This window comes from Crocuta crocuta, unplaced genomic scaffold (assembly GCF_008692635.1).
Source record: "Crocuta crocuta isolate KB4526 unplaced genomic scaffold, BGI_CrCroc_1.0 scaffold258, whole genome shotgun sequence".
Classification (NCBI taxonomy): domain Eukaryota; kingdom Metazoa; phylum Chordata; class Mammalia; order Carnivora; family Hyaenidae; genus Crocuta; species Crocuta crocuta.
Genome location: NW_027532842.1, coordinates 5228703 through 5239672, shown reverse-complemented (window position 1 = coordinate 5239672; position 10970 = coordinate 5228703). Strand labels below are relative to the sequence as shown.

The window sequence follows — 10970 nt, the reverse complement described above, 5'->3', positions numbered from 1 at the left end:
CTCTTGCACGAGTCCTGCGTTGGCTTTAATGCCCCGCTGTTGCTGCCTCAGAGGCCCCAATAATTTCTGACCGACTTGTGCACTGCAGTGCGCCCTGCAGATCCTGTGACCCGGGTGACGACACGCGGCCCAGAAGGGAGAGGCCCTTGCATGGAGTCCTAGGTGTGGCGACGTCTCAAGGTCGGGGAGGTTCGGGCAACAGCCGGGGCCGGAGAGGGTGGCAGGGAGGCGGGAGAAGCCGAGCGGCGCGGAGCTCAGCGGCCCGGGGGCGTGGGGACCGTGCGGAGGGCCGTTCTGTGTGAGCGCGGGCCCGAGTGTGTGCAGAACACCCCCGGACAGCGGGACTTACGGGACACGTGTTGGAAACAAGTCCACAAAACTCTGGGCTGANGCTTTATTCGAAGACGAGTATTAGAGTCGTCCAGTTGCTGGTGTGCCTGTCAGAGTAAGAGGTGTTTAGGGAGACAGGAGTGATCTGAGGTCAAGAATGAAGCGCAGGGTCAAGGCGATTAACACAGACAAGAAGTGCAGAGGTGGGCGCGATAGGCATGTGCCCGTGCAGAGTGGCCAGTTCCAGAAGGTTCGGAGAGATGGCGCCTACGTGAAGAATTTGCATACGGTGTGAGGGGGAAGGGGGCCTGGATCGTGTGGGCTCCGTGGGGACACCCCTGTGAACGAGGGCGGAGGGCCTATAGGCGGAGTTTGGGTGGTGACCAGGACGGACAGAGGTGCTGCTCGGGGAGGGGCTGGGCGGTGCTGGAGGGCTGGCCCAGGAGTGGCTTGAGCTTTCACACTACTTTCCAGTTGGCAGAGGTGTGGCCCCCACCGGGGGGACACTGCATCACCCATTCTGCAGAAAGGTCCTTTACTCCTTCATGTGTATTCAAATGACCTCATCTTTTTTTTTTTTCAACAAGTCTTTTTTTTTTAATTTTTTTTTAATGTTTTATTTATTTCTAGGAGAGAGAGAGACAGCGTGAGCAGGGGAGGGTCAGAGAGAGAGGGAGACACAGAATCTGAAACAGGCTCCAGGCTCTGAGCTGTCAGCACAGAGCCTGATGCGGGGCTTGAACCCACGAACCGTGAGATCATGACCTGACCTGAAGTTGGACACTTAACCGACTAAGCCACCCAGGCGCCCCAAGTCTTTTTTTTTTCTTTTATGTTTATTTATTTTGAGAAAGATAGAAACCGAACAGGGGAGGGGGGGAGAGAGAGGAAGACACGGGTCTGAAACAGGCTCCCGTGTCTAACAGTTCAGAGCCTGACTTGGGGCTGGAACTCATGAACCGTGAGATCATGACCGAAGCCAAAGTTGGACCCTTAACCAACCGAGCTGCCCAGGCGCCCCTCAAAGAACCTTTTTTTTTTTAAAAATCTTTTTTTATAGTTTGTTTATTTTTTGAGGCAGAGAGAGACAGAGCATGAGTGGGGGAGGGGCAGAGACAGAGGGAGGCACAGAACCCGAAACAGGCCCCGGGCCGTCAGCACAGAGCCCGATGCAGGGCCGAACTCATGAGCCGGGAGATCTGACCTGAGCCGAAGTTGGATGCTTAACCAACTGAGCCACCCAGGCACCCCTCAAAGAACCTTTTCTAAAATGAGATGAAACAAAACCGCATCCTGTTAAAATTAGGGTTAAAGTCGCATGAAGTTTATAGATGAATCTGGAGTGAGTAGACATTTAAAAAATGTTGTCCTTTTAACCAGAAGTGTGGTATTTCTCCTCATTTTTATATGTCTTTTTTTTTTTTTAAATATTTTTATTTATTTCTAGGAGAGAGAGAGACAGCTTGAGCAGGGGAGGGTCAGAGAGAGAGGGAGGCACAGACTGAAACAGGCTCCAGGCTCTGAGCTGGCAGTCAGCACAGAGCCCGACGCGGGGCTCGAACCCACAAACCGCGAGATCATGACCTAAGCGAAAGTCGGATGCTTAACCGACTAAGCCACCCAGGCGCCCCTATATGTCTTCTTTTATGTCTGTTGTTCAAGTGTTATAATTTTCTCCACAGATTTCTATGCATTTTCAAAAGGTTTATTCCAAGATACTTCTGTTACTAGAATATATGGAGTTATTAAAAAATTACATGTTGATGTCTAGGAAAACCACTGAATTTTTATGTTGACTGTGTATCAACAACCTAGTGAAGTGTCATACGTTTCGGGAGTTTAGGGTTCAATTTTTTGTGCGTAGACGGTATCTATAAATATTAACTTCATTTCTTCCTTCATAATTGTCATAATTGTTTCTCATTTTTGATTATATTCGCTAGTACTGTCAATATGAGTTCGACCGGAAGTGCCCCATTCTTGCTCTGCTCTTAGAACATTAATGCTTCCAGAATTGCCTGTTGAGTAGCCGTTCTCCATGACTCTAAGGAAGCACTCTGCACTTCCTACCCAGTACTTCATTTAGAGCAGAGTGGATTTATTGTGCGTTTGAAGATAATCGTAAGGGACCAGCAAAATGCTTAAAGATACCTGGGTGGTTGTGAGGTCTTTCCCTGTCCCCCTTCCTTCCCGGGCCTTTGTGTTCATTAAGAGTGAATCATAGCCCACGTATCAGAATGGCTATAATAAAAAATAGTGACATCAGCCAATCCTGGCAAGGGTACCGAGAACCGGGATCGCTCCTGCATTGTCGCTGGGATGTAAAAGGGCACAGCCACTCAGGAAGAACGTTTAGCAGCTTCTTTTCTTTCTTTCTTTCCTTTTTTTAACCGAAGCGTAGTTGACACACAATGTTACGTGAGTTTCAGGTGTGCAGCGTAGGGACAGGACATCTCTGTGTGTTATGCTGTGCTCTCCACAAGTGTGGCTACCGGCTGTCACCGTTCAGTGCTGTTGACTGTTCCCTATGCCGTACCTTCCACCCCTCGACTTATTCTTATGGACTTAATGGAGGTATCTACCTGCCCCTCTTCTGTATCGGTTTGTCCTCTGCTCTGGCAACCCCCAGTTTGTTCTCTGTATTTATGGGGCTATTTCTGCTGTTTTTGTTTGTTCCTTTTGTTTTTTAGATTCCACAGATAAGTGGAATATGGTATCTGTCGTTGACTGCTTTTGTTTAGCATAACGCCCTCTATGTTGATTCATGTTAGCAAATGGCAAGATTTCATTTATTTTCTGGCTGGGTACATTCCATTGCGTATGTGCACCGCATCTTTGTCTATTTCCGTGACCAGTGCACAATTATCAATGGACAGTTAGGCTTCCATTTCTTGGCCGTTGTAAATAATGCTGCACAGTGAACATAGGGCTACTTCTTTTTTTTTTTTTTAAACAATTTGGCCATTTTTTTTTTTTAATGTCTTTATTTTATTTTTTGAGAGAGAGGGACAGAGTGTGAGCAGGGGTGGGGCAGAGAGAGAGGGAGACACAGAATCCGAAGCAGGCTCCAGGCTCCGAGGTGTCAGCACAGAGCCTGATGTGGGGCTCGAACCCACAGACTGTGAGATCATGACCTGAGCCGAAGTCAGATGCTCAACCGTCTGAGCCACCCAGGCGCCCCAACATAGGGCTACTTCTATCTTTTTTGAATTAACATTTTTGTTTTCTTTGGCTAAATACCCAGTGGTGGAATTATTGGGTTATACAGTATTTCCAGTTCTAATTTTGTGAGGAACGTCTTTACTTTTTTTTTTTTTCCACAGTGGCTGCACCAGTCTGCGTTCCTGCCAACAGTGTACCAGGTTTCTCTTTTCTCCACTTCCTCACCTACACTTGTTATTTCTTGCCTTTTCGATACTAGCCATTCTGACAGGCGTAGAGTGGCATCTCCTGTGGTTTTGATTTGCATTTCCCCGATGATGAGTGACATTGAGCATCTTTTTCTGTGTCTGTTGGCCATCTGGATGTCTCCTTCGGAAAAACGTCTCTTCATGTCTTCTGACCATTTTTAATTGGATTTTGTTTGGGCATTGAGTTGTATAAACTCTTTATATAATTTGGGTAGGGTAGTTTCTCACCAAGCTGAGCATGCAGCTGTCATTTGGCAGTTTGTACTCTTGGACGTTTACTTCAGAGAGATGGAAACATATCTTTGTGCAAAAACCCATACATGAATATCCATCGTGGCTCTCTCCATGATAGCCAAAATGTGCATATCTTCAACGGCTGAAAGGATAAAGAAGCTGTGGTGTGTCCGTATTGTGTAATACCGCACAGTAATAAGAAGGAGTCAATTTGGTTGAGTCCCCAGGGAGTTGTGCTGAATAAAAAAAGTCTGCTTCCAAAGGCTACGTGTCATCTTTTCCTATTTATATGACATTCGTGAAATGGCAGAATTATGGAGATGGAGACTAGGCTAGTGGTGGCCGGGAGTGAAGGCGGGTGTACGGCGGGATCGAAGGGTGACACGCGGGATCCTTGTGGCGCTAAGAAGGCTTTGTACCGTGACTTACCCAGTGTCGGTAATGGGATGTTGTGCTGCACGTTTGCAAGATGTTTCCACAGGGGAAGCCGGGTAAAGGGTACACAGGGTCTCTTTCTTTTTCTTACAACTGCATGTGGATCTAAAGTGATCTCCGAATAAAAAGTTTCGTAGAAAAAATAAAGGTAAATCTGTAGTGGTTTCTCATCAAAAGAAAATAGTTGTCACGTCTCAGATCTTGTAATACATACTTAGTTCAAGACACTGGAGTGATGTTATGATTATTTCATGGGCAGGATGTTCCCTCAGGAACAATGACACTGAACGTCGCCTGTTTCTGGAACGCAGCGGGGCCTCTGTATTTGAGGAGCTTTGGGCTTGGCGCATTACCTCCTGCCTGATGTTATCTTGGAAGGCTCTGGGGCAGGGGTGCTCCGCTGAAGTCATGTTTTATCAACTCGTGGTGAAGGGATTGAAGGCCACCGTCTGCTTCAAGATGATGTACTCAGCTGCACCCTATTTGGTAAAAAATTCTCGGATGGTTATTTTTGGGTCATGAGGTATCTTTGACCCCTGTCTTAATCTGGAGATTCGGTGGTACTTTTGCCAGTCTTGCCTTTCTCCAGAGAGGTATTTTGGGTCCGTGTGTCTCAGCTCTTTTACCAAGTGGTGGGAATACAGAGCCTTCTAAGGGCTGGGCCCCTGCCTGTGGGCTCAAGGAGGAGCCTTTCGGTCCAGTAGGAGGGACAGAGTGGAACTGCTGGTTCGAACAGAATCTATATTGCGCGCCTACTGTGTGCCAGGCGCTGCCCCCGGTGCCGGAGGCGGAGGCGTGAGTGGAGCAGGCACGCGCTGTCCTGGAGCTGGGGTTGCTTACAGCGCTCGGGGTGGGTGCGCGCACCTCTCTTGTGCCGCCTCACCGTGACCCGTGGCCTGTGACCGCTCCTGGACGGTAACACTCGCGGGCAGCGCACGCAGGTGTGTCACCGAGTGGGTGAGCGTGTGCGTGGGTGGAGGCGAGCAGTGAGGACGGAGCGGGAGGAAGCGTTGTTGGCTGTAGACCGTGACATCAGAGATGGCCAGGAGAGACGCTTCCTCCCTACTTTGTTAAAGTCAGGGATTTGGCTTCAGTGATAGAAGGTCTGGAATGAAGAGCAGGTGGGCAGTAAGGGCACAGACCAAAGTCAGAAACCGCAGGAGCGCAGACCTTCCCGGAGCCGCCCCCCTCCCCCCACGGGACCCATCCAAGTCTTCTGTCCCCTCCTGGTCATCAGAGGAGGGTTTTGTTTTGTTTTGTGCGTGAAGAGTTCCTGCGTGGACTTCGTCGTCCTGTAACAGCCTGTCCCGGGCTCAGGGGGACAAGCAGGGACCTGCTGCCGTGGGGGGCAGAGCTCCAATTACGAATACGCAGATCCTGACCTGCTGGGTGAGGAGGCAGCCGCTTGCCTGGGGTTGGCAGCGGTTTGAAAACCCTCTGCGTTGTTTTGACCAAAGCTGTGGTTTCTGTACACTTAGCACTGACGACGTAGTCATAAGAGTCATTGCTCGCAAAGCCCAGAAATGGGGCTGGGGTGCAGTGAGCAGGAGGGGGGGAGGGGGGTCAGTCCTCCGTCCCAGGTCATGGGCGAACAGGAGCCAGAGAACGAGGAGCAAGCACCGATTTCTTATATGGTGGTCGGGGTGGAGGGCTCGAACTTTTGACGACCTTAACTCTAAGGGGTTATTTTATTTTATTTTATTAAAAATTTTTTTAATGTTTATTTTTGAGAGGAAAAGAGACAGAGCATGAGCAGGGAAGGGGCAGAGAGAGAGAGGGAGACACAGAATCAGAAACAGGATCCAGGCTCCGAGCTGTCAGCACAGAGCCCGACGTGGGGCTCGAACTCATGAACCATGAGATTGTGACCTGAGCCAAAGTCGGACGCTTAACCGACTGAGCCCCCCAGGCGCCCCTAAGGGATCATCTTAAAAGGTGCCGTGGGGAAAGGAAAGCAAAGTGGGAACTTCCGGTGTACCCCTAAGCTCAAGTCCGTGTCTGAACGGACCCCGGGTGTGAGTACGGGTGTCGTACTGTTAAAATACCTAGGAGGCAACTCAGAGACACGAACGTTGTCTTTCATCACAGAGGGCGGGACGGCACCTCAGAAATGGCCTGATCCTCCCGTTTCACAGAAGAGAAAAACAATTCAGAGACATTCCTTGACTCTTACTTAATTTCCGGCCGGACCAGCACGTGCCCGAGGCCGGTGCGCTTTGGGCCACCTCTGGTGCGCGGGGTCCGGCGCCACACCCCAGTGGGACAGAGCAGGTTGTGTTTCCTCTTCCTCAAATGGAAACTCACGAAGAGTTTGGCCTAATGTCTCCTGCCTCTGTTTCCCGCATTGTCTATCCTGGGGGTGCCCAGAGCTCTGACCGGGCTCTGTCGTGGATCAAATTTGGACTTGGTCTAACGGGCGAGGCTGTGTTCGGAAGTTTCTTTATGGCAGTATGTGTCGGGGTTAAAACACCTCGCTTCAGGGTCAGAGAGCATTGGGTTCAATTGTGTACGACGTTGGAAAGCTTCCTTTGTTTCTATTATAGATGTGAATGAAAATAAATTTCGTACCCCATGGAGCGGTTGTGATTAGTGAGTAATATGTATACAAGCGCATGCATTAATTATTTGATTCCTTGTGATGTAGTCCGGCTATATTGACAAGATGCAACGTAAACTCCTGCATCCAGGTACCTGCCCTGCATGAACGCGGAATTGGCGGAGACTTCACCTGTCACCGTGTCGCCCCCTGGTGAGTCTCACGGTGGACGCCTGCGTAGGACACGAGTGCAGGGAGTCAACTGGAGGCTCTAAGCATTCTTCACGTGTCATCATCCAGGTGTCTGTGACGTCCCAGCAAACACTCTGATTGTAGGTGGAGATTCATCCTCCCGTGTCCCGGGAGGCTGTCACCTTCTGTCCCATTGTCCTGCCTTCAAGGCCATCTGTTTCCCTTACAGGTGGCCGCTAAACACCCTACCTGATGGCTTCCGTTGCTTCATAATTGATTTACCTTTTACAGCGGATGTTTTATCTTAAACCCTTATCTGACGGAGGGGCCAGCTAGACCGACGGGTTAAATTCAGATTATTCTCTAAAAAAGTTGGCAGACATTTAGGGGAGGATGTGCACAGAACACCTTTAAAGGTGAGCCTCTGCTTTCTCTTCTTAGATCTTTACATTTACTAAATATAACCTGTGGTCAATACAGCACTAGATACAAGACGTTATTTACATCCATTTAGGCCCATAAAAGTGCTCGGGGCAAATGTTAACAACCATTAAGAANCCGTGTCAGCACATAGATTGTGCGTGCGTGCGTGCGTGCGTGCGTGCGTGTGTGTGTAAGAATCAGAATCTGACATAGCATCACCCATCACCCTAAAAAGTGCCCCAATCCCAGTTCACTTTGATCTAGAGATTTTACATGTGCAAGTAGCTTTTCCAGACTTCTGTAATCTTATGCCAAGTAATAAGCAAATGTCACATTTCACACGTTTCACGTGTCACGTTTCACACGTTTCACACGTGAAGCGTTTGGGGGCCGCTTCTCCCTCTTCTATCCCGAGGGATGCGGTGTGAGGCATGTTCAGCACTGAGGCCCCCTGGACTGCGATAAGTATTTTAAGCACATTACAGAGACTGGCCGTGCGGGAAACCATAGGAAACAAATGCCGCGTGGGGTAAGGCCGCTCTGCTCCGACATCGGGAATCTCATTCCGAATCCTGAGTTCAGGGAGGGTTGCTCTTTTTCACCCGCCTTAAAGGATGCCTCCGGATCTTGGACAAGATCATTCACATGCAGGGGGAGACCCCGCGGACTGGCAAGCTGTTCAAAACTTCGTGCCCCACAGGCTCAGGCCGCTTATGAAGTATTTGTAGCCACATAATGATTATCCTTAGTTAAGACTCTTTTCCACTTTCTTCTTGTTTTCTTTATTGGCACCAAGGAAGCAGAACGTTGGTTTTAAAATTGCAGAATTTTTATCTTTGGACCCCCAAAGAAGTAGTTACTGTTTGTCTAGCAAACAAAGTGACCTTCTGTCCTTGAATCTCAGGAGCCTTGCTCAGCAGCTGAGTTTAAGTGACCGAATTGCTAGGAGTGTGAGACCGTGTGCAGTGTTTCTGTTGTGTCCCCGGCCCCCACAGCCCCTTCCCCAAATCACCTGCGCTGTTCACCTGTGCGGCTGAGAGGTTTAGAAATACACTCGGGGTCTGTCCTCCATTCACGTTCGTGGTGACCTTCCCGATGCTTGGAAATACGTCCGTTCCACTCTGTTTAACTCTTCCACTCTCTGGTTTTCCGTTGTCAGGGTGTGGACAGATATTCTGGAAGGAAAACCACCACCGTGGGCAGGTGACTGAGGGGGCCTCAGGTAAAAGTAAATTGGGCTGGGTGTAAATAACAAGGTATCGGTAAAGAAGGCAAATAAGGTGCACAGGTAGGGGCTGTTACAGTACAGGCGAGGAATCATGAGGGCCTGATCCAGGGGAGCGTCAGAGATGCAAAGAGAGAATGACCGTGGGGAGCCCAGCTGAGTTGGAATTGACATGGTGTAGAGATGGAACCAGACAGGTAGAAAAGTCTGTCCATCTTTCCTGTCCATTGTTTGTACTTTGAGAGCCCCAGATACTTTGCAGAGGTGGGCAGTACTTCAGAGAGTCAGACATTATCAAAGGCAAAGGTGACTCTGTTCCATCCAAGATGGCGGCCACTAGCCACAGGGGCCTCACTGAGCACTTGAGAGTCAGAACTGAGCTGCGCTGCAAGAGTAGAATGCACACTGCAGTTTGAAGACTTACTACGAAAAAAGAATCTAAGATATCTCTTTAGTCATATTTGATGTTTCTTATATACTGAAATCATACTTTGGATTGGTCAACTGAAGTAAGATATATTATTTCAATTATTTTCCATTTCTTTTTACTTTAAGTGTGGCTATAAGAAAATTCGAGATTGTATATGTAGCTTGCGCTATATTTCCGTCAGGCAACACTGTCATCGATGGTCTTGTCCAACCACTTGTGATTGACTATTCATGGAATTGCAGACGTTACGAAATAAAATGATCTGGGAGGCCAACATCCTCGTCACTGGCAGGGGAAACCAAGGCTCTGACAGGTTACGTTCTGGAACCTCTTCCAGGGGTGGTGACAGCCGGGGGTCCATGTCTTTCCACTCTTCCGCTATTCTTTTCAGGCTTCTTTTGTCTTTCTCTTACACTGAGTACATCTCTCTTGGGCACAATGTAAGCAATCCACCTTGAGTTTATTTTGAAAAGTAACTGGGTCATAATGCAATAGTGCCCGCCCCATATATTCGGTTTTGCTCTCCACAATTTCAGTCGCCGGAAGTCCGAACACCATCTGGAAACAGGTGATCCTCTTTCTCACCAGTCGGCAACAGGGCCATAGTAGCCTCGTGTGACCTCACAATGCCCGTGTCACTGACCTCACTTCCTCCCATCGCGTGGGCATTCTATCATCTCCCATCATCACGAGAAGAAGGGTGAGCACTGTGTAGTAAGATATTTTGAGGGAGAGGCCACATTCACATTCATTTTATTATAGTGTGTTGTTGTGACAATTGATCTGTTAGTTAGTAGCTATTAATTTCTTACTGTGCCTAATGTGTAAATTTAACTTTATCACTGATATGTATGTACGTACAAGAAAAACACAGTATGTATAGGGCTCAGTACCATCCACGGTCTCAGGCGTCCACTGCGGGTGGGGGAACATGCGTTCGCCCATGACGGTGGCTACTGTACTTGAGATGCTGTTGTATTTCTTTGAACCCAATATCTAACAAAGCCTACTTGCTTGACTCTTTGTCGTCTGAGATCATCAGTCAGTATTTGCAGAGAGGATCTTCAGATATTATGCCCCTGCAGTTTACATTAAAGGAACTTTCAGTCACATGCTGTGCAGTCTAGACAGAGAAGCTGGCAAATCTTACCCGCCCTTATGACGACCTCCCTTATGACCAGTGGGCATCTCGGTAGCGGTTTCCTCTTCCCAGACACCAGTCGGCAGTTGGAGTCGAGTTGTCCGAAGAAACATTTCAAAAATGTTTCCCTCTTACTGTACAGTTTCTTCACAACGTATTCCTCAAAGGGGGGTCCCCCAGAAATGGAGAACGTAAACACAGAATTAAAAACAATCCGAGGGCTATGTTCAGACACCATTAGGCCGTCAACAGCACTGGGTCTTGCTGAGAAGACAAAGTAGGTTTTATTACCAGGGGATAAAGCCAGGTTTTTTCGATTGTTCCTGAACTTTGAGTTTTTACTAATTTCTTTTAACATGATGAAATTATGGGCTGTGATAGTAAATACGGTGTCCGCGACCAAGACGAGACTTGTGCTGTTGTTAGCAGCCTGGTATCCTGTACCGGTGGTGTGTGGTGGTTTTGCTTTAAGGGTTTGACTTGACTCTGAATCCATGAGTCCGTGTAATGGAGAGCTGTGTCGTCTGTAGTCTGTGATCCTGTTTCAGTAGAGGGCGTAGCTTTGTGAGCATGGCTGTGGAGTGTGACTTCAGAGACCCTGACTAGGAGAGGTC

At 48.5% G+C, this 10970-nt stretch overlaps 1 long non-coding RNA gene across 1 annotated transcript in view; it reads left to right on the top strand.

Moving 5' to 3' along the window:
- Positions 1-4194, top strand: part of LOC144216152 (uncharacterized) — a 4353-nt gene extending 159 nt beyond the window's left edge. The window contains exons 2-4 of the long non-coding RNA XR_013330581.1: positions 89-180; positions 2760-2904; positions 3654-4194. This is a non-coding gene — a long non-coding RNA (uncharacterized LOC144216152). The remainder of the gene's footprint in view (positions 1-88; positions 181-2759; positions 2905-3653) is intronic.
- Positions 4195-10970: the final 6776 nt, after the last annotated feature.